This window comes from Rattus norvegicus, chromosome 1 (assembly GCF_021556685.1).
Source record: "Rattus norvegicus strain SHRSP/BbbUtx chromosome 1, alternate assembly SHRSP_T2T, whole genome shotgun sequence".
NCBI lineage: Eukaryota > Metazoa > Chordata > Mammalia > Rodentia > Muridae > Rattus > Rattus norvegicus.
In genome coordinates, this window is record NC_141534.1 from 204,702,212 (window position 1) to 204,725,829 (window position 23,618).

General features: G+C 46.6%; 1 protein-coding gene and 1 long non-coding RNA gene across 3 annotated transcripts in view; both read left to right on the forward strand.

Moving 5' to 3' along the window:
• Mgmt (O-6-methylguanine-DNA methyltransferase) overlaps nt 1-23,618 on the forward strand; it is a 232,650-nt gene that overhangs the window by 62,386 nt on the left and 146,646 nt on the right. The gene's annotated exons all lie outside the window — the stretch shown is intronic.
• Nucleotides 6,319-11,801, forward strand: LOC148007837 (uncharacterized). Of its 2 annotated transcripts, XR_015647596.1 has the most exons (4): nt 6,319-6,478; nt 6,957-7,154; nt 7,471-7,584; nt 8,762-11,801. It is a non-coding gene; the product is annotated as an uncharacterized LOC148007837 (long non-coding RNA). The 2 variants fall into 2 exon arrangements; XR_015647603.1 differs by lacking the exon at nt 6,957-7,154.

The following is a 23,618-nucleotide window of genomic DNA, read 5'->3' on the forward strand; positions in this document are numbered from 1 at the left end:
CTATACCATAACCATTCCCAGTGGAATTAGCTGTGACACTGCTCTCTGCCTTGATGAACTGGGGCCTTTTGGAGTTGGTCCCTGGCCCTTGCTCCCTGTGGTGTAGACAGACTAGACCTGGTAGTGTGGCCTTGCTGGCTGGCCTAAGTATACAGTCCTTTCTAGTGGATGATCACATAGTAGCGCCCTGAAACTGCCTGCCTTCACCACATTACTGACCTTGTTCTCTTGCGTCCCTCATCCTGTCGTATCTCCAGCATCTCGTGAGGGTTGGCTTTGAGAAATCAGTTGGCAGGTGTGTGATTTACCTTTCTTATCATTGTGACCGTAAAGCTGACAGGAAGCCATCTAAGGAAAACGGGGATTGTTTTAGCTTATCACTGGGGAAGGCTTGATGGCAGAAGTAGCTGCCTGCTGTGGCAGTGCGAGTAAGAGGCTGCATGCTCAAGTCTGAGTGGACCAGGAGACAGACTGCAGGGGATATTGTCAGTCAGCTGGCTTCATTCCTTTTCTCCTTTGTTTATTTATTCTGGACCCCCAGCTTATGGGATGCTGCTGCCCACATTTCAGAGTGGTTCTCTCCTCCTAACTAACTTCTCTGGAAACATCCTCACAGCAGTACCCAAGGGTGTGTCCCCTAGGTGATTCTAAACCCAATCAAGGTAACAAGGAAGATTTGCCAGTGGCCAATGTAGGGCTTGCTTGAGTTGTTCTGTAAATGAGTTCATTTAAATGTCCAAGAAGAGCAGCTTAAGTGGCAACTGAAACACCCAGAGGCCATTTTTCTTTCCCCCTGCTATTTGCCAGGAGCTGGGTAGCAGATTTCCCTTGCTTGATGCCTGTCCCCTGTTCCATCCAGAAGAGTTCACCTGTTGTGTGTTACAGCCCCTCATCCTTCAGTCACTCCCAGGAAAGGACGTGGAAGTGTTGTGGGGAGGCACATGACAGGGTCTCAGGAGGAGTTCTGAGGAAGGCACAGACAAACCCTCTACTCACCTGAGCCTCTAGTCACACAGCAGTTCACAGAGTGCCTTCTCTCCCCAAGTGAGGTTCTTCCTGAGTCCCCCACCCCCAGATGTTGGGACCCTAGGGTAGTCCCAAGGCAAGTGCTGTTCTGGCCACCTGAGGGCCAGTGGCTGTAGAGGAAAATGTTCCATAGTGAAGGAAATTCAGGCCCAGAGGAGAGGGAGCAGGCTCGCTCACCTTTGCTGGCTACAGATGTAAAGCCACAGCACGTTTGAGGCTTTGTTGGCTCCTCCAGTTAGGTGAGCAGGGGAGATGGCCAGCCATGTCTGTGCTCTGTGGACTCCTTCCACCAGGCAAGATGGCCCCTTCTGACTTCACTTGTGAAGCACAGCTGTGTGCTGTCTACGACCCACATCCCTTTCTTAGGCTGGGCTGAACTCCAGCACCAGAATCCTCTCTTGTTCCTAGTGTGTCTTCAGTGTTCCCTGATGTTTCAGAGGGCTTCGGCTGTGTTTTCAGGATGTTAATATCATTGACACTCAAAGCATATTTTGTTTGCTAAATCATTTCCTTTAACACTGTAGCGGTAATTAGATGGGCTGTGTGTTTCTGATGTGTGGGATATTTCCTACACGCCATTAGCTCAGAATTTTAATTGAGCTGAAGGTTAAATGGGTTTAAAATTTCGAATTAAATTGAAGCATTGTCTTATGGTAGGTTCGTCTAGAATTTTTATTTCCAGTCACCTATCAAGTAGTAGAAGTGGATCTTTTTGACCTAAGAATATTGAATAAGTTTAGGACTCACCGAGGACTTCCCCATTAATCCCCTCATTCTCAGAACATGGGGATCTCACACATGTCACAAGCTATGTGACAGGCCCTAGGGGGATGCCACAAGGAGTAGGCAGCACTGTCCTGCAGGGAGCCCATCCCTGCTCAGGGATAGGCATGGGGAACTGCAATATGGGTGTCCTGAGAGGGGGGCATTGTTTGTCCAAGCTGGGGTCATGTGGGACCAAGCCCAAGACTCTGGCAAAAGGAATGGGCGCTGCTGACTAAGTTGAGACATTGTACCACAACCTCAGATGGGCGGGGTGAGGGTGGCATGGCAGAGGGAAGGTATTCAGAGATGTGCCCTGTCGGGGCAGCTGGGCAATGGTGCTTTGTCTAAAGACTGAGGCAGAAGCAAGCAAGGAACACCAGAGAAGCCACAGTGACATGGAGAGACATTGTTTTTTGTTTGTTTTGAGATTACAATATAATTTTTTTTCTTTTTTTCGGAGCTGGGGACCGAACCCAGGGCCTTGTGATTGCTAGGCAAGCGCTCTACCACTGAGCCAAATCCCCAACCCCGAGATTACAATATAATTTTAACATTTCTCCCTTACCCCCTCTTCCTTCCAAACCCTCTCATATGCTCCCCTTGCTCTCTTTCAAATCCATGAATTGTTGTAGCATGTATGTGTGTATACATATATACATGTGTATTCCTAGATAACGACTGTTGAGTCTGTATGAAGTTACCTCTTTGCCTGTTTTGGGGGCTGACACTTGGAGTTGGATAACTAATTGGTGTGCTCTTCCCTGGAGAAGACTGTTTCTCCCACTTGGAGGATTCATCCCCTGTAGTTCTTTGTGTAGGGTTGAGGCCTCCTGGGCTTTCCCCCATTTCTTTTAGCCCATCTCCTGTTGCTTGCCTTGTTCAGCTCACATTAGGTGGTCATGTTGGTGAGAATTATGGGTGTAGCTTCTAGCATTCCTAGGACATACAGTCTCATAGGAAAAACCTCCTTGAGCAGAAAGTCATTTTAACATGGACTGGCCACCAAGAAGTCCCAGATAGGACTAAAGGAAGAGAGAGAACAGGAACAGGGAGCATCTGGGGGCCAGTGGAGGAGGCAGCAGATGGATGTCTCTGTGAGATAGCTTTGGGGCATCCACACCCTCTTTGTAGTATGTTGAGGTTAATTCAGGTTTTCCTACGTTGTGAAAAAGATTTCTCTGGCATTGGCCTTCTTGGAGCCTAGTTACTGTTGCAGCGCTGGGTTTAGCTAAGTAGTCTCTGCTTTCTGCATCTCTGAGGTGAAAGTCATTTGTTTCCATCCAAGCCAGACCTGATATGACACATCTGTGGCAGGCTATAGGGTGTCCCAGCAGGAACTGAGTTCTGTACACACCAGTCTGATAGGCTGAGACTGCGGAGAGTGGCAGTGTTCTAGGAAGAGCACTAGAAGTCTGTCCTGCTCTTCCTCTGAGGAATTTTGGTTTCCTCCTGGCTTGGCCACGCTTCCCAATCAGATGTAAAGTTAAAGTCCTTGCTTTCCAAGACCACAGAGAGAAGCGTCCACTTCCACTCTACAGCTCTCTCAGTCTCTTCTGTGGCCTCCAGCTTCTACCTACCTTATCTCTTACCAGCTCTTCATGTATGTGCACACAGATGTGTTGTAAGGAAAGAACATGGCTTTCGTGCTACACTGCCAAAGTTCACCAGCAGGTTCGAGCAGCTGTGGAAGGGCACTGGACCTCCCTAAGGCAATTTTAATCTCAGTGTTTGCTAGCAGAGTGCTGGCTCATTTTAAGTATGAAGTTATAGTCTCAGTTTTTCTCTCTGTCTCTCTGTTTGTCTCTGTCTCTCTGTCTGTCTCTGTCTCTCTGTCTCTCTCCCTCTCTGTCTCTCTATCTAATGTCTTTCCATGTAGCCCAGGGTGTCTTGGATCTCAGGATCCTCATGCCTCAGCTTTCTGAGGGCCAGGGTTATAAGCATACAGCCCTGTAATCCTGATTGGGGTCACAGTTTTCTTCAGAGATGGCTGCTAGTAGATTCACTGGTATCTTTAAGTTGCTTTCCTTGTGTCTGCCTTTTATTTTTCCTTCCTGGAACATTGTCCTCTCTCTCCTTTGCAATATGAGCCAAGGCTGTACACAGCTGTAGAAAAATGCTGTCACCTGGCAGCTTCCTTCACTAGGGACCCTGGGGCATATTTTCAACCTCAGTCTGGTCAGCATCTAACCCTGCAGTAAGGGGACCTTGTCTTTTCACAGCTACCTTCAGAATGGCCTGAATGAGATGATAGGGCTGAGGTCACAGCGTCAGAAGGTGACACTCTCCATCCTTCTGTGGAAGTAGATGTGATGCCACAGTGTCCCCTCACTGTGTGCCCATTGATCCAGGGGCTCCTGACAGGGATTCTCACAGTAGAATGTGACCATTCTAGCCTCAGTGTCTCGCCCGGGTACTCAGACAAGCTAAAAAGAGACTATAAACCACTGTAGAAGGGTGTCATTATGAGAAGAGACACTTTTAAGACAGCCTATTACAATAGGAAGCTAGAGGTTTGAGGTGGGCTGATTATTCATTTCTTGGCTAGAAAAGCAGTGCACGTCCACTGTGCGTGAGGGTGTGTGTACATATAGTACCGCACTCCGGACGTTTCCACCCTGCTTCTTCATTCCCTTTACTGAAAGTGCACACTTCTAGGCAAAAGAAGTTGTTTATCCTTCTGAATTATTACATACCCCAAAGGTAACCTCCCCCAGATGCTGGCTTCTCTTTTCTAAATTCATCTGCAAAACTATGGAGTTTCTGGTCCATACTTCATCCAGTTTGCTGGCTCTCCTAGGAAGAGTTATTGTATATCCAAGCACAGATTTTATTAAAAAGAACTGGGCCACTTATTTCCTTCAAAGTTTTCTGGTGTGTTTAAATCTTCCCTAGGTAAACAAAACTTTTATTGGAAATAATATTTTGAAATGTGACACTTTTTGCCCAGACAATGGTGCTGAGTGTGCCGGGCTTCAGCAGCTGGGGCCAGGCTCAGTGGCCATGGCTGGAAAAAGTGTGGGTTTGTCCCGTGGGGAAGGGTCTTGTCCCAAACCTTTGAAGTAGGTTTCTCATGCACACCCACGTACAGCAGAGGCTACAGTGGGCATCTCTGGTGCAGTGGAACAGCGTCGGGCCCATAAAGGTACAGATGTACACCACCTCGACCTGGTGTAAGCCCCTCTGGGAGTCAAACAGAGAGCCTCAGGCATCTTAGGCCAACATTCCATCAACTGAGCTACACTCCCAGCCTCAGCAGTATGTCTGGGCTCTCAGCTGCTAACCTGCACAGTCTGTTCCTGACGCTGTGAACCTTGATTTACCAGCTCAGGAGCCAGTGGTGTGTGCTTACCTGAACATGGGAAAGCAGCTGTGAAGAGAGCAGACTTGAGGTTTTAGTCTGTTGTGAAGTGACAGGACCACCAGCATGCATGGTGCCTGTTTATGTGGTGTGCAATTCTCTGTGACATTCATTCTCAGTTTGAACTTTAGCCACGAGGAACTTGCCAAATCATGTCACCGTCTGTATCCATGTCAGCTAAACCATGTGTTTGGGTCTGTCGCCTGCCCAGAATGGCCAGCATGATGGTGGTGTAGAGGCCATGTCCCCAGGACTTCTGGGTATCGGGGAGTGGTGAGGGGTGGTCAGCCACTTCCCTCATCTACCGTCTCCTTGGACGTCTCCCAAGGACCATCAAGTAGATCTAGAGAAATGGAAGGCACTGCGGTCCTTCCCTGTAGGGTATTTCATGTTTTCTTTATAAACATATGTAAACTTTTAGCCTTGTTTCTGGCTTTTTTGTTAATGCATGTAAAAATATTAAAAGCCCTTGTCTATTACATTCAAAACTATGTCAGCTACCCTGTTTTTTCCTATTTATTAAAACTTTTCAAGCAGGAAAAACATTTTACTTGTTAATGAGGGGAATGGGAGAGTTAATGACACAGAGCCCGGATCCTCCACGATGTCTCTCCCTAACCATGCGCAGCAACTCTCCCACCCCATGTAGTTTAATTTCTTCGATGGGGTTCAGTAGACACATGCAAACAGATTTCAGATTATCCCTCAGTTTAATAGTATCTGATATTTGGGTCAGAGACTCTCTTCGGAGAGTGGCATAGTATCTAGAGCTAAATGTATTAATATTAGTGGTACTAGTTTATGCTGGGTGGAGAGGGATGGATGTTTTTATCATCAGAATGTCTTTGCTTGTGGTGGGGCAGGAGCTGGTAAAGGAGACCACTGGGAACTGCATCCTTTTGCCTGTGAAGTGATGTATATCCTGGGAGGTGATCCGGGGTCCTAGCGCCTGGTGAACAGGGAGGGCATGGAAACCCAAGGTTAGCATATGGTTCTCTTGCTGAAGTTCAAGGAAGGAAGACGTTAAAATCGAATCATCTCTTATGTGGCTGGCTGCACCTGGATTTGGAGGTCCTCGAATGTGGGGCTTCTCCTTCCTGCTTCCTAAGGCTGCCATTGGAGGACCCAGTGTTGTGCTCCAGAGGGCTGAAAGGATTGATTCATTGCAGGGTTGGGAGCTGATGGAAAGTATTCTTCATGAGAAGTGGCGCAGTTATGAATGTGGGGCCAGGGAGTTTCACAGGAGCTGCCAACCAGCATTGTCATCCCAGTGGGGAGTCTCCAAAGTCAGATCCATCCAGCTACATCTGGGATGAAGGGCGCCACACGGTACGGTACTGGGGCTTCTCAGCGGAGTGGGTCCCCCGCCCTACCCCAGAGCCTCTGCACCTACTGCCTCTGGAATGGCAGGCAGCTGTGAAAATCGTAGGTTCCTTGAGGCTCTGCCTTGCATATTCAGAGCCCATGAGATTCTTGCCTTGACCATGATGGTGCTAACAGACTCTTGGCTTGGCTTACCTTCTACCTCCACCTGTAGACAGAGTGACAAAGTAGAGTTTCACTGTCTTAGCATCTACTCTGCTGGGTGCAGTGGGAGCACTTGAAGTCCTAACCCTCCGGGCCATAATGTGTTTATGTAGTTGGCACAGAGTCCATGCTTGCCCATGTAAAGGGGGATGAGAGAGACACAGACACATTGTCTCACAGAGCCCTCATCCTTGCTAAGGTGGCCCTAGCGCATGGTTAAAGCACACAATAACTGTGGTTGCAGAGTTTAGGAGTTTTTTTTTTTTTTTTTTTCACTCAGTGCCATGGAGATATGATGGGGATGATGGTGTTCAGCCATCCTGCTCAGCTCTGTTCCCGGACTGACCACTGTTGTCTGAACAGAATGGGTTCCTTGGGGGCCTTAGGACATGGATTATTTGAATATAATTAAATGGAGTTTTAAGTAAGAAGAAGAAGTTTGAAAACCCCTGTCTTTCAAGTACACACTTCTATGAGAGTAAGAGCTGATGTTGGTGAGACCCTGCCTCTCTTTCATGGGCCTTTCCTAGCCTCCGTGGTCCAGTGGGGTGGCTTTCCTGGATAATGTGGACTAACTTTAGAGAGGTCTAGAGGCTGCATGGTGTTGGAGGGAGGCAGGACCGTTACAGTCTGCTGAACGTTACAGTCTCTTCCTGATGTTCTGTAGTCTCTGCTATCTCTAGCCATATATCCTTTTTACTCTGTGGTCCCTGAGGTGCAGAGACACCCCATGCCTCTTCATTTTCCAAATACCCAATATATACAAATATATTGCTTTCTTTCCCTTCTGAAAGCCTGCTGCCGGAGCCTGCCCCTGGGAGCGGTTGCGGAGTGCCATGTAGGATGAACGTCTTGGATCTTGGCTGGTCCCCAGGGTGTTCTGTCACGAGGTCTGCTTGAGAAAATTGGTGAGCCTTTTCCTTGGGCATCTTCCCACCTTTTCTTAAGGTCTTACCCATCTGGCATCTCCATGTCAGTCTCAGCCCGGACTTGGGGTTGAATTTCGGTATCTTCGATGTCTTAAACATCATATTCAAAGGCATGTGTGTGTCGTTTCTTACACACTAGAAATTAGTTTGCTTCTAGGACCCTTAGAATCTTGTGCATTTGATGCACACATAACTCACAAGGTTAGCGAATGTTAATTAGCTAATTGGTGCTGTGTTCTGATTATGCAGACGTCTCTGAATTTTTACATCTCTCCAAGCTTCCCCTGGCAGTGGAGCACCTGGTAACATCTCATCCCATTATGATGGCTACGCCAGGCTTTGGAAATCATGCAGAGGCTGGGTTTTTTTTTTTGTTTTACCTCTTAAGATGTTAGAGGGAAACCATCATAACTAGTTCCTATCACCTCGAATTTGAAAACTCCCTTTCTAAACATCTTCAGGAGTGAATTATTAAATTAGGGAGAGGGAGTGCCTAGGTTTGTTTTCAACCTTGTAGAAGGACAGAATGGACTTGTGTACTTACAATGATGCATATTCTAAAGTATAGGAGAATATGAGCTCTCAAAGGTGAAATGGAAGCTCTGTCTATCCGTGCGCCGCTCTCCGTCTGGCAAGCATCCAGGCATATTCCAGCAAGCAGGGGCATCAGCACCTAGTGCAGGCCTGGAGAGTGTCTGGGTGTGGGAGGGGCGTTTCCAGGAATTGGGCTTCAGAGTCCGTTTAAAATTGAAAGCTTATCCATTTTTGATAAACGGCCAAATATAAATGATAACACCTTGGTTAATAGGCTGTGATGAAGTTGAAGGTGGGCTTTTCTGGGAAATCCTTATTGAAATATTGCCCATTTGAGTGAATCTGATAGACCCTGAGCCCGAAGCTCACAGGGAATATTATGGGATGCAAATGGGAGAGTGGTGTGTGTGTTTTCCTCCCGAGTTGTCGCCCTCTCCACAGAAGTGAAGAATATCGATGTTTTATGGCCTTTCTCCAGGTTCTCTGTGCCTATTACTAGATATGCAGTTTGGCCCCAGCCTTGAGGGTGCTTGCTCACCGTCCTGATGCGCGCAGCCCATCCTCTGGCGCAGAGGTACCGTTTCGCCAGCGTCAGCTAATTTCCTGTTTCTCCTCTCCTCAGGTCTTCCATTTGGAGATTGGAAATCCCATTTCAGCTCTTTGGTGGCTCCTGTGACAATCTTCTGTGACTTTTCCTATTGCTACCCTGCGCCGTGCCCAAGAGAGGCACGGATGCTGCGTGCTCTCTGGCGTCTGCTTTCAGGACCCTACTTCCTGTCCTTCTGTGAAAATGTAGTCAGCTTAGACTAGCCTTGCTCAAGGTGTGTCGGATCGGTTCTGCATGTTTTCTTTTCTCTCAACTTTCTCTCATTTTCCATTTCCTATTTCTGTCCCGGATGCCCTTGGTTGGATCTCAGCTCAATGCTAAGTCTTCCCGTTACTGTAGGGTGCCGGGTTGCATCTCACCCACATGGCGACAGTGACAGCCAGTGTCCAGTTTGGAAGATGAGATTCCGGTGAGCAGTGCTGGGTCTGTGAAGGCATTTGCTTGATAGTCAGGTGCTACGCCAGACCGCTGAGAGTCATTGCCTCTCTCAGGCTTAGATACTGTCAGGACCAGACACACCGGGAATACTGGGCATCCCAGGATACACTGTTGCCATCTTTGCTTTCTCTGTATTCTTAGTCACCTAAATCCTGTCTCTTTCTGGTAGTGACTTCATGGATAATCTGCGTGATTAAAAGAACAGAATGTGTCCTGTTGACTCACACCATAGGTGGGCCTGTATCCTATGTATCCAGTATTTATTCAGAATGGCTTCTTTCAAATATTTAATAAGAATGGACAGTTGGACACACAGTAGCCTTCTTCTCTTACCCCTTGATTCCCATAAGATCTTGGAAGCTAAAACTAGTTTGGACCTTTGAGGGATTCATAGAAATTAGGTATGTCTACACATGAAAAGGGCTAGTATGGTGGAAAAAAAATTCAGTCCTTAAGTAATTTGTGATTCCCAAGGATAACTAGAGAGCTCTGCCCTAGCTCTGTCTCCCCGACCACTTTTTTCCTGGTGTTTTTAGGGCGATTTCTTGAGTATTAGCCGCTGATCTCTTTTCCTTGCTGAGTGATCCCACTGTAAGGTAAGTGGTTTTGGCATCTCATGTTGCCTTGATGGGTTATTAAATTGTCACTCCTCAGAGATGAATGTGGGCCACAGAGTGTGTTGTGTCATATATCATTGCTAGTCATCAGGACTATTCTAGAAAGATGAGGAAGGGTACATTTTTTCAAATTTATGATTGGAATTAGGAATTTTATTAAGTCCTCAAAAAGAAGGGGGAAAAGAAACCCTTCAAACTTTTAAGGTCTTTCTTAAAATGTACATCTTTGTTCTCCAAAATGGTCCGCACACAGTCCTAATTTGTCTTTGGGAAGGACTGCGCCTTCACTCATGGGCATGCTCTTCTGTACATTGACGCGCTGCTGATCATTGGACAGTCTGGAAGGAAGGTTGATCTGTTCAAGATTTACCGCACATCACCCCAGCCGTCATTCCCATAAGTATTAATTTTAACTCCACTAATAAGAAACTGAACAAAAGTGGAATTATGGGTTCAGTAGTATCCTGTGAAAGGTCAGTTGTTAAAAAGGCAGAGCCTGACATTCTGTGAAAAAGGTGCCTACATTAATCATCTCGATGGGAGAGTGCAGGGTGTTCTTGACCAGTATCCATGAACCTTGCAAGGTAAGGTTTCAGGCTCCGTGTGCAGATTTTTATGTAAAACAATGAGACGTGATTAGATGTATGTTGAGACAGTTCATAGGGTGTGTACTTTAGGAGTCTGAAGGTTGCTTGTGAGTTGGAATTCTTAGGATGTGTGTCTCACACACAGTTTTGCAGGTAACCTTTTGTGGCACACAGGTGCTCCAGCTTGGGGTGGGTTTCTCAAAAGGCATTCCCATTCTCAAATACTGATGGGATTCCCTTATCCTCTCCAGTGTTCTCGATGGATGGCTGAACTTAAGTGTCCAACTTGACCCTGTTTTGCAAAACACTCTGCTTATCCATCTCCCATAGTTCTTTTATTTTCATGAGAGCCTCAGAGTTCCTACTATGTACACAGAGCCTAGTCAGAGGCTTTGAGTTAAATTACCTGCGTATTTTATGTGTCCTGTCAGTCCAGTGTTAAAGTCCAACACAAATATATAAATTATTAAGCAGTTAAGCGCTGACACATTCATCAGCTGAACATCTTTTATTGTGGCCTGTTGACAGATTATTTTCATTCAGCCATTAAAGCCTGGTGCTGCTGGTGCTGAAGCTGTTCCCAGGCTCCCTTTGTCTTCGTTGCCGCTACTGGAAAGTATCTATGTAGCGGGCGAACGCAGAACTCCCAGTATCTGTTCCTGGGGGTCACACCTTTGCAGATGTTTGCTCTAACACTAATTTCAGCAAAGACCAAATTCCTCTTCTCATCTGGTCCCTATGAGGACAGTGGTGGGAGCCTGCATTGGCTCGGTGCCCCGTTCTTCTTCTAGATCATCTGATGGCATCTGATGTCTTTGCTGTGTGGATTGTTAGTGTGGAGGAGATGACTACCTAGCTTGTGCCCTGCCTGGCAGGAGACTCCTGTATCATCTCTGTCAATACCGACAGTGCCTGAGGTGGACAGGGTATAGAGCCATAAAAGAGTACATGGCCAGTGGTTGTCAAGCCCTCCCCATAGTGCCAGCTTAGCCATCCTAGACCTGGGGTAGGAGTGCGAGCATGAGCCCACCTATTTCTGTCAGCCCAGACACCGCCTTACCTGTGTCACAGCACTTTGGCCATTGAAGACTTGCCACACGGACAATTATATCAAATTGAAAGTTAAACAGTATCTTCCCTCTTGCCCCATGGCCAAAGTTGTAATTGTCTTTGAAGATGCGGACTCCACCCGCAGGCCTAGAATTAGGCCTGGGAAGGTTCTGATCAGACAGAGTTCCTTGGAGTCCACAGACAGCACAAACTGCTTCATCTGCAATGTTACCATTCTCTTCCTTATCGTCATAATTTTTGCTTAATGGCTGTTTGTGCTACATTGGCCAGGTCTATGGGTTGCTTAACATAAATGATTACATTTGCTTATGATTAAAAACTTCCTCCATTAGAAATACCGTGCCAGGACTTGTAAATGACTTGTTATTACAGCCTTATACTTCATTAGCCACATCGCGGGCTCCATGGAGTCATTGTCTAAGAGTTAGGAACACTTGTAATGAGCTGTGTAATACGGACCCTCCAACAGAATGCAGGAAAAAACGGCGTCTTCTAGGAGCCGCTTAGCCAGCAGATAAGAGCCCCTGGGCTACAGGAAGGCACAGGGCTATGGCAGAGGTGAACTGTGTGCATTCTGATGGGCAGTGGTGTGGACGAATGAAGTACTTTATGACTGGAACAAGACTTGCTGTAAAAAATTATATACCATTCATGACCAAAATCCTTCAGCATGCTGGGCCACCACTCTTCTCTGAATCCAGCAGCTTAAGGTCTAAGCATCTGTGAGTCTCTTGACATAGCATTTAAAACACAAGTCTGTGCAGCAGGATTCTCTGGGGGTTGCCCTTGTAGACTGGCTTGCTCCTCACTGGCACCCCACCTGACTTTGGCTTTACCCCAGCTTCTAGAGTCACTGATCCACTGGGCTGTGGCAGGTTGTCACATTCCTGTCTGTCTTGGATACCTTAACGTGAGCAATTCAAGGTGAGGCTCCTCGCAGGCTTAGAAGCAGAGAGAACTTCCTGGAACAACTCCTTTAAACTCAACAGGGTTTTTTTGTCACAAGTAAAACTTGGAATCCTGAAAGCGTCATGTAGGTCAGCCAGATTGAGTGTTCATACTTTTTCTGACTCTTTCCCACTGAGGAATTTGCTTGTCTCAGTTCAGATGCAGCTGAGTCTGTTCTGTGAACATGTTTTCACTGCAGCTCTGGCTAGGTGACAACACTGACTTGGGGCCCAAGGAGGCTGGCGAGGTCCCCACCGTTACCTCCACTCACTAGGATTTGCAAGCATACTAAGCCTTGCAAAAATGATGCCTGGGCATGGGGGTATTTGGAGAGGGGTAGATGAGCACACTGCCTGCCATGGGTGCTCTGGAGAGTGTGGCCATGTGGAGCTGCAGTGTGTCTGCCTCACCACTGGGCTGCTTGAGCGCCACCACCTGCAAGCTGCTCAGGGGAGGCAGAACACAGTCTGTAATGGGGGTTCTCGGTGTGTGTTTTCTAGGGTGGGAACCTGGGATTGTTGCTGTGGTTCCCAGTCTCCTGTGTGCCCTGCCAGGGTATTCCTGGGAATTGGGAATGTGGGTCTGTGGGTCTGCTTCCCTTCAGGGTGTTTAAGTACCAGGCAGGAAGGGAAAGATGGATCCTGGGACTGGAGCAGAACCCAGTTTGGTTCCAAGTGAGTGCTGGAAGAGAGAAAGCCTTCTCCAGGCGCAGCTCTTTATGTACAACGAAGGCCTCCCTCTGAGATCATTCTTCATGAAGGAGACAGTCCGTGGTTCTTCACACTGCTTCATTCGATGGTGGATGTGAATGCATACCCCTTTCTCAGGGTGACCCAGGGATTAAATACCTTTTGTGAGAAGGAATGCCCAGGTAGGGAAGCTCAGTGGCTAAACACCAGGGGCCTATCTAGATACCTCACTAGCGTGGAGAACTCCTGGTGTTCATGTTACATGACTGATTGCCATGGTCCTCTCAGTGGGGTCTCATGGTTACGGGAACCAGAACAGGTAGAGCTTGGCAGGGAGCTGGCCCCACTCCTGCTGTTCTCGATTCTGAGATTCCCTGGGATTTGAACATGCTCAGCCTTACCAGTTCTTCTGTCTGGTGGCAGAATCCAATTGTCCCACAGAGGGACCTTAGGTTGTGAGGGGCTTAAGGGACTGCAACTCTCCTGGGCTCTCTCTGCAGCTACCTGTGTGACATGTGCTGCACACAGCAAGAGGTGTTCAAGTGTTCCCCTCTCTGCAGTCACATACACAGCCCACCGTGGGTGCTCTGGAGAGAGTGGCGTTCTGTGTATTGTGGTCTTGGCACCACCACCTCCCATAGGTTTTGTTTGTTCATATATTTAGAAGATCTTCTTTATTACTATAACTGATGATGAGGCTTTTGCTGTTGTTTGGCAATGGAAGTTAGTTTTAGCAAATGGTGTTGTGCAAGCCTCCCAAATCCATCTTTCCTTTCAGGCCTCATGTTCATCCTCAGAGACAAGGTCAGGTGTCACGTGGTGCTGGTGAGGGATGTTTGTCATTCATGGATTGGTGACTTGTGGTACTGCAGTACAGTTAAGTATACTTGACATTAAAATTACCTGGACCGCGATGGAATCTGAGTCACAGCTTGCTTCTCGTTCTCGTAAAGTCTCTGATCCAGTCTTAGCTAGGGTGTTCTGATACTGCTGGGAGCAGACTGCTGGAATGGTCTCAGTGCTCAGTCCCTAGTCTCCGAGACCTTTCCCACTCTGTATCTGTCTGGAACTCTCCAGGGAGGTGGGATCTGAACCCTTTGTCTACTCTTCCCATGGTGAGCCAGGCTGCGGACAGGTGGGCTGCATGCTGCAAGAACTAAGGATTGATGTGGATGAAGACCTGCCGTCTAGTGGCCTCTGTCTCGCAGTGTTCTGGAGAGCTATTCCTCCCGATCCAGGGGTCTGCTTTAGTAGCCGCACATGGTTCTGTTGCAGACCCACAGCTGAGCGAGCCCTCCTATGGTACAGCTGTGGACCCTTTCCATCCCTACCTGTGCTCTGTCCACATGGTCATGGTGGACGACATATCCTTTAACAGGCCTCCACTCGTCTAAAAGTCGCTTCTTCTTCACCCCCAACAAAGTGCTTCCATGAAGACAGAAAATCCACTAAAAGACAGCCTGTCACTCCCTGAAAATGTGCTCCAGACAGCCTGGGAACTGGTCCAAGGAAATGCTAACCAGGCACTGTAGAAACCTGCTTCTTCACACGGGCCCTGTCCAAAACCAGGACCAGCAGAGAACAGTAGTCAACAACAGAACTACGAAGAACCATCACGGCGTCATGTGACTTCCTCATGTGGAAGCTAAAGAATTATGGATACCTTGAGCTACTGACAGGTAAAAGACAGTAAAAAAATAGTGAAAGACACAATCTACCCTCTGAACTGATCTACAAGGCTATGAAAACATCACTTTGAATAATATGCATTGGGTGTTAGAAAAATGGGATGCCGGTGCGTGGACCCCTCAGCCTTTTTGATGAGGGCTGTAATATATCTTGCTGAGTGATGAATATGCGACTGTAGGCTTCAACTGTTCATGTCTTGTGCCTGAGAGAAAAAAATATCGAAAATGAATATAAAATATTGAAATTTAGAAGTAGTTGGGCCCATCCATAATTTCTTGTTCCTTTGGATGAGGTAGACACATTGCTAATTATACAGTGTGCAGGCACCCATGCCAGGTGCCTCACGTGATATGGTGTATAAATTCTGACTCAGCCTGTATACTTTCTCCACCACAAGAACATTGAATATGGTGTGCAGAAATGAGCCCCGGCCAACGCATCCCTGGAATTTGGCCTCAAATATGAGGTCCTTCCTTAAACTTTACTTGAGCATTACTTGAACTGGCTCATTTCGGAGCACAGGATTAGGACATCATCCCCTAGTGTCTTGGGCTTTTTGGCTGTATTTCAGACTAGGTATGGTAAGGTTACAGTAACCCCAACTTATGCTTTGGCTCCTGCTAGGTGGGCCCACTGCCCTGACCTCTGTCCCAGCTCATACCACAGACCTTCTTTAGGGTCTTTTTGAATGTGTGTCCTCCTGTGTTTAGATGTCCTAGTTCTGAGCTTATAGCCTGATATGTCGTGAATATGACTGACCGTCATCCCATGCCCAAAGCGTGTATGAAGGCATGATCCTGTTTATAAGCAGGGTGCTTCTATAAGAAGTATAGCTTTGGAGAAGTGACTAGATGCACAGGGCTCTACATTCACTTCAGAAATAACTCTGAACTCTGAACTCTGAACTCTGAGAGATGGCGGAGCCGTGGAAGGTGGGGCCTGGTTCTGGGACATCAATCATACAGTGAGAGAAAGATGATATATCTTTACCTGCCTATCCTGTCATTGGACCATAGACTGAAGAGTCTGAAGCTACAAGCCAAAGTTTTCCTCTTTTGTATTGTCTATGCTAAGTGTTTGGTCACCACAGTGAAAAGGTGACTAAGCCACCATCCAGTTGACTTTCTCACAAGGCTTTAGTGGTCTAGGAGGAACTGCCTGCCTGTCTTTGCAACTCAGACCCTCTTTCTCCTCTGGGCCTTACAAGCCCATGCACATGGGTCTACCCTCCTGTGGGCTGTTTCCTGTGCCTTCCATCTCCAGTCCCTCTTCTCTGTCTCTCTGGACAGCCCCATGTGTGGAGCAGGCAGATAGGTGTGGCACACAGAGCCTATCTTATTTATATAAAAAATCGTTTTTGACGTGTGATTGTTACCACATATTTATGTTGGAGATTTCAAGCCCCACCTCTACAGTCAGTGACTCATGGACCTTACAGAGACTTGGTTCCATGGCTATAGTTTTGTTTTGTTTTGTTTTTTAACTAAGAGGAGCACAGAGCCAAACTAGCAAAGGGGTAAGGCACATGGGAAGAAGTTGGAGACAGTGGCAAAAGCTTTTATTGTTCTAGAATGTTCTCTGTTAGGTACCAGGTCTCTGTAGCAGTGGGCTATGGAAATGTGCAAAAAGTTGCCAACCAGAACACTCCTGGTCACACCACCCAGTTTTTATCGGTTGGTTACATTGAGACACTGCCTGGCGTAGAACTGAGGTTTCGATGCCTTAGAGAGAAGCAGCTGCCTATATAAACTACATGGCTTACACCAACAGCTCAGTTGCAGATAGCCAAGCTTGTCAGGAAATGGTCAGAGCTCTGTCCAAGTCCACGAGCCCAGACACCAATCAGGGTCAGCCTTGTGCACAGGGTTTTCTGAGGACGGCAGTTTGGGTCCATCTGCTAGGTCTTCGTGCAGTACCTCAGGAGATGGAGTTGGTTTTTCTGCCTTTTGAATCCAGACTGGCATAGAGACTTCACTTGATCACAGACAGCAGAACTGACAGGGCTGGACGACAACCCTGTGCCTCCCTGGGCTTCACAGATTGAGTGTTGAAAGCAAACCTACAACTGTCAAACAAGACATTAGCCACCCTCACCAGCAAGGCAACACCCATGGGGAATGTTGGGAGGTGCCTCAGGCACCATCACTGGTTCTTGCTGCCAGGGGTGTCCTATTCATGCCTACCTACAAACATTCGTGACTCTTCAGGCAGTGTTCAGGGGAGATGGCCAGCTGTGGTTCTTTCTTCCCAGAAAATCACTGCTCTTAATACGGTGGTGTGAATCCAGGAGACACCACACATGTACATGCACATAAATGAGCTCTATCACGTAATGCATCAGGCTCAGGTTGGCACTAGAAAAGGAGGACGGGATCACGTGTGCCTTTTCTGCAGTGTGTACCAAGCTGTGGGCGTCGAAGGCACAAAGCAGGAGATGCCATGGTGGTTTGGTATGTTATGTCTGGGTCTTTCTTATGCAGCCTGTTTAGCCCATAGATGGACACCCAGAATAGTTATACAGACCCTTCTAATGAGTGACTAATTAGAGCGAGCCACAGTGTGGTGGGCTTCACATCAGGGAAAGGGATGCAGCCTCTGTCATAACATGCTCTCTCCTTCAATGAACTTCTTTGTTCTTTATCTGGACTTCCCAGGCATCTTGGGCTCTACAAGCAGAGGAGGGATGTTGGCTTTGTCCAGAGCTGCTTGTAGGAAGACTTAGCAGCATCATAAGGGGCTGATATGTGCTTGCTCCATTCAGAGGATGAGCTCATGTCACTTGGATGCTTTGTGTTGGTAGCATTGTGTCTGGGGTATTATAGCTGTGGGAGTGTGGAACAGGGTCCCTTTTTCCTGCTCCATTTTCCTTTTATACCAGCGTCCAGGGTGTCTCTTCATGACAGCTCCCTTGGACCCCTTGGGTCTATTGCTCTTCAGCCTGCTCATGAGACCTGGTCCGCCACCCTCAATTTGTAGCCTCTTGTCTTTCCCCAAAGGAATGACTGTTCCAGCCACCCCAGATCATAGCTCTATAACAGACTCTGGATTTCAGGCATCTCAGGAGAGCCAGAGGCTTTGCTGGCTGAGACATGTGTCTGTCAGAGCGTATCCAATACTTCAACAAGTGCCACAAATATGTGATCTCAGAAGCCACCCTCCTCAAAAAAAAACAAAAACAAAACAAAAACAAAGAACTGTCTCCCCAGGAAGACTCAGAAGGAGTGAGGTACTTCTCCGGGATTAAAAACCCTGTCTGCAGTCACAAGGCAGCGAGTGGCAACCTTATTCAAGGAAAAAGCCTGGCAGAGTCCAGACTCAGTATCTTAGTGGCAATAAAGCTACTACAGATTTACTGGTCTAGGAGTTTTCCCTGTAATACTGTGGAATGGTGGGTTATTTTGTGTTCAAGAGGCACATTTATCACAAAAATGATGATATACAAATCACTTCCATATCACAAAATGTTCTTGGTCAAAATTGGCTTGAGGCAAGTGATATCTTCGAGTAAACCGTATATGAAGACCATATCTTAAAATGATAGATCACCTAATTTTGTTCTGACAGAGGTTTTTGCCGCAACAAACATCTGTCATTGAAATACCAATTCAGAGATATGGAAGCCAAATTGTAGAGCTGTTCTTGGATTTGTCACCCCTAACTTAAGCATGCTACTGTTCCACAGTGTGGTTTTTATATAAGACATTAGATATTACTGGACTTTAAGGCACGTTACAATGAAATAAACAATTGAGAGAAACGTGCTTACGCTTTAAATGCAAACCACTCATTCTGAATCACAGAAGCAGGGACCCAGCAGAGCAGCCCCAGCTGTTTATAAGGGAGACACCACCTAAAGCTATGACATTAGATGGTGAGGCCCAGTGCTAATCTCCCAAGGAGTGATACTTGGCACAGTGGGCTCTGGGTATTGCACATCTTTCCCTGGCATGGTATATTTTTAAAAAAAATGAACCATGATTATGATGTTAGTCTCAAACTTTGAAATTGCTACCTGTGTGCCCCCCTGATGGGAGCAGATGTACAGCGCAGTACAATGGTGATGTCATGGGGCTTCCTTTTTCTTGGCATTCTTCCTTGTCAGGAAGCCACATTCAGGGAACCCTGTACAGGGACAACTGTCTTGGGATTTGAGTGGCATGAATCAGATGTTTCCAGAGGGAGCCCTGACTAGACTTCATGCTCTTTTTTTTCCAAGTGAGAAAAAAAGAAGTTGATCTTGATCCAAACGTTGACGATATGATTTTCAAAGAAAGAAAGAAAGCAGGATTTGCGGGCTATGTGGGGGCCGTTCTAGAAATTGGCTATTGGTGACTATATTAATTACCTTTCATGTCCCTGCATGACAAAAGCAGCTTAAGGAAGAAAGGGTTTCTTTTGGCTCACAGTCTGAGGATACAGTGTATCTTGGATGGTGAAGTGGTGGCATCAGGAGCTCTAGGCAGTTGCTCACACGGCATCCACAGTCAGGAAGCACAGCGAGACGAACGCTGGTGCTCATGCCATGTTCTCCCTTTTGTTTGCTCAGGACCCCAGTGTATGGGCTGGAGTCACCCACTGTTGGTATGAGTCTCCCACCTCAGCTAATCCAATTTAGAAACTTCCTCCCAGCCATGGCCAGAGGCTCATCCAGTTGATAGTCAGTAGCAACCATCACAGGGATCAACTTGTAAGTTGCTTTAAAACAACAACAACAAAAAAGTTCGCGTCCCTTGTAAAGTCTTTTATGGTCCTGAGTGTTCTGGAAGACTACTCCATCTTGCAGCTGCCCCAAGCCTGGAAGGGTCTGGCTTCTTGCCATCAGTATACATGGCTCCCCTTTCAACCCCTTGGCTACAGTGTCACAGTACACCAGCTCTCTTAAGGTTCAGGCATTTCAACCAACTCTCCTCATGCTGCAGACCAGAGTACATGCCCTGGGATTTTGGCCTCCAAAATGGTCCACTTCTTCCTTTCATTATAAAATATGAGTAGTGCCTTAAAGAGCACTTTTCACATTTAGCTTTAATATCCCATTACTTGGAGGTTTTGGTGATGTTGTCTAGCATTTGACCTCATGAGGCAAGAGATTGGCCAGACATTGAGCTGGGAGAAGTGAGGATCCAGCTCTGTCATCCCTTGGCTACTTCTGCCAAGTTCCATCTATTGTGTAGCTTAGAGCTGTGGCTTCCTCCTCTGCTGAGTGTGCCCCTTGCGTAGCGCCTATGTGTTCAGATCTGCGTGCGTGTGAGCCATCTGACTCGTAAGTGCCTGAAGAGTCTCTGGATACCAAGGCAGTGGCAGTGGCGATGGTTATCTTCATCTTCTTTGTTGAGATTAGCCTGTGATTGGCTGGGGATGAGCCCAAAACACACCAGCTCTCAGGATTCACTGTCTTTCTTAAACGTATTTTTAACTATCTGGAGTCACTGATTTTCTAAAACTCAGACATGATGCTCACTTTTCTTGGTGTACTAAGTTCCTACCATTGCTGACTCCATGATAAACCTCACCCTCCTTTGCTTTTCATCAGACCAGATGAGCAATGGTTTTATGGCCACCCTTCCTCCACGGGAGAACCAATGTACTGGGTACAATTCCTGTGACATAGCTGGGTCACAGACACATTCGTGGGATATCCCTTCACTTCGTATGACCGTGGAAGGGTGCAGAGAGAATGGACTGATGATGGAGACATCTTCAGATTGTGTCTGAGGAGTCCTGGTGGGGCAGCTCCTTTACAGACAGGCTAGTGCCATCGGCTGTCTGGTCCTACCAGACACAGGTGTCTCCTCCCTGAAGGGACTGTTGCCACTGCAGGGTGCGAAGGGCATGGTTTCTGCTTTCAGAGGCAACAGAGCATTCCCACAGCAGTGTGGTTCCCCATGGCTTCGTAGGGAATCCCACTTCTGGCTTCTGACCACAGCTAGCTCTGCAGCTCTGCGCAGACTCTAGTGCTTGCTCAGACACCTGTCTTCCTTACCAATTTATTCGTAGCCCCATGGACACAGCTCCCCCTGGTCTCCCGAAGTACCTTTCTGCTCAGCCCACAGGTACCTCGTTAGAAGACCACCACCATTGTCATTAATAATCACAGTTCAACTAGCCCACGACTCAGCGGGGAGTGTCACTAAAGGATGTGATGCTCCTCTCTATGATTGGGTGGGACTTGGTCTGCGGGCCAGCCTGTGAGCGGTGTGCCTGTGGAGGCCGCCAGCTGACATTGCAACACAAGTTACTGTGGAATACTGGACTGAGTTCACCAGGACTGGTAAAGCTGATGACCTAGAATGAAAATACTGCTATGGAAATTATTTTAGTGTAACGTAATGACTTCTGTTTTTCATATCTGGCAGACACTTCCCACAAAATCTAATCTCCAGCACTGAGAATTACGCCATTTTTTATGATTTGTTTAATTTTGACTGAAAAACAATTGACTATTCATCGATTCTTGACCTGCAAGTATTGAGGAAAGAATTTAGTTAATAAGACTTTTCATGAAGTCTAGATTTAAATGTATGAGGAGTCTGCCTATCCTACGCTACCACAACTATTCATTTTAAAATCCTGTAAGAGCCTGAGGGCCAGGGTAGCTGAAGAAGGACTACACGGGAGTCAGGGGTTCAAGGTGGGCACACCCCACATGGGCAGCTCTGGAGGGCTTCAATTCTTTCTGAGTTCTTGGTCCTATATGGCTAAGCACCATTAGGATCTGGCGGTGGGTAAAAAGAATTTTAATCTTTTAAAATGTTTTTTTTTCCTTGTGAAGCGCTTAGTCTCAGTATAGCCCAGAGTAGTAACTGGAAGTCAGGGCCAACCATTAGCAGCCATGGTGTGCAGCGGAAAGTTTCTATACCCTACTCCCCACCCCCACTACCCCAAAAGCTGGGGTTCAAAGGGGGCTGCAAAGAAGTCATGAAAAATGAAGGATCCAAATACTGAAGTTGGAGAGTGGGAGTGAATGACGATTCTTTACACACCTCGACTGTCAACATTTCTAATCAAACCACCCAGCCTCCTCTCTCCTTAAACGATGCACACAGTACTCCTGTAATAAACACCCCTAAGTCTAATGAGAAGCCCTAAGGCAACTTCAAATGTATGAATTCATTGTAATTGAACCACATAATCTTCAGGGCAGAGATGCCTCCACTCTCTTAACTTCCCAGGGCTGGGGTGTTTTATGAAAAATGTTACACGTTTTGTTTACAACGTCTGGCTGCTGTTTGAAGTATTGTATGTTCCTGTTCTATAAGATGGGGCCGCATAATGGAGGGAAAATCAAGGAGGCAATCTTTCATTTTGTTCTTGTATGAAAAATTCAAAAGACTGGAAACTCACCCAGAGAAATTTCGCAAGCATATTATTTTCCAATGTTTCGATCAATTTGTCTGTCAACCATGCTGGGAGGTGGAAGGGCCAGCAAAAGCAATTTAGCTTGTGAGGTCCGAAATAGAAATGTTTTAGGGACTCCTGTCACATGTTATTTCTTTATATTAGAACCGCCGTGTGTTTTATTTGCTGGTCATATTATGAAGAGAAATTGATATCAATCATCTAAGGAAGCTATGAATACCTGATATAAATATCACTTTTATATGCATGCATTGGAACAAAATATAAATTAACCTCTTAATGCATGCGAGAGCCCTCCATGCGACAACAGGCCTCTTGGTTTGGGTTTTTGCGTTTAACAATTTGCGGTGCATTCTAATTGATTGTCCCCAAGTGACACTGCACAGAAACATCTAGCATACGAACATTACTGACCCTGCCAGGGTTTTAATTAAGCTATAATCTTCCTACAGTCGGTACATCTGGGATTGATAAACACATCCAAACCATGCTTACAACCCAAAGATTGCTTTAAAAAGTTGGTGCAGATATAGGAGTTTTAAATAAAGGGCCTTGATTTAATTTCCAGTTAAATTTTTTTCATGGGGCCCTGCAGCCAATTGTATGGGGTATAGTTAGTTATATAGTTAGTTATAAGATGGACCTTTAATTTCAGCAAAACTTGCCCTGTGAACCCATTTTTTCCCTGTGTCTTAATTTGTGTAACCTCACACTTTTCTCCAGATTTTGAACTGACAGGGTTTTTCAGATTAGCTGTATCTCAGCAAAATGGATTATGCCCTATTGGTCGATCCTGTCAAGGGAAGTCCTCTCACAGGATCCTCCCTCTGAATCGATAGCCATTCTGGCCACGTAACGGGCCACCATTCACAGAGCAGGACTCGCTAGCAAGCTTGCAGCATCCGGGCTAGTTTCTCAGGATGTCAAACGGAGCCTAGTAGAGAAGTGTGCAGAACTCTCTGTAAGTGCTAATGAGTGGGAATAATCGGACACAGATCAAGCCAGAGCTCTATTTAGTTCATGCAGATATTTATGTTAAGTCTTGTTCAGGTAGGAAAATGTGTTAAAACGTAAGTCGCAGTTAATTATGTCAGTTTAGAGACTGCGTCTTCTGACAGTTTTTTCAGCACGACTCAAAGGGTTGCTTTTGTGGCGTCTGCCTGGAAATGTTGTTGTGCTCTTATGTGTCCAAATGCTACAACATTGATCCTGACAAGGCCCCATTAACACGTCGTCATCTTGGATTTTTTTTTTAATCGGTGCTCTTTTCACTGTTGTTGGGAGCTATTTTGAGCAAAGTTAATTACTGCGCATCCTTCTGTAGACGTCTCTGTACTTAGCAAGGTGTGTAGCAGGAATCCTGAGAAGCTGAATTTTAAATTTCAATGATCTACTCAGTACTTTCATTTCTGGTATTTTAATTAAAGTCAAACATCTTATGTTTATTATTCACTGGGATTTCTTTGCCAAAACCCTT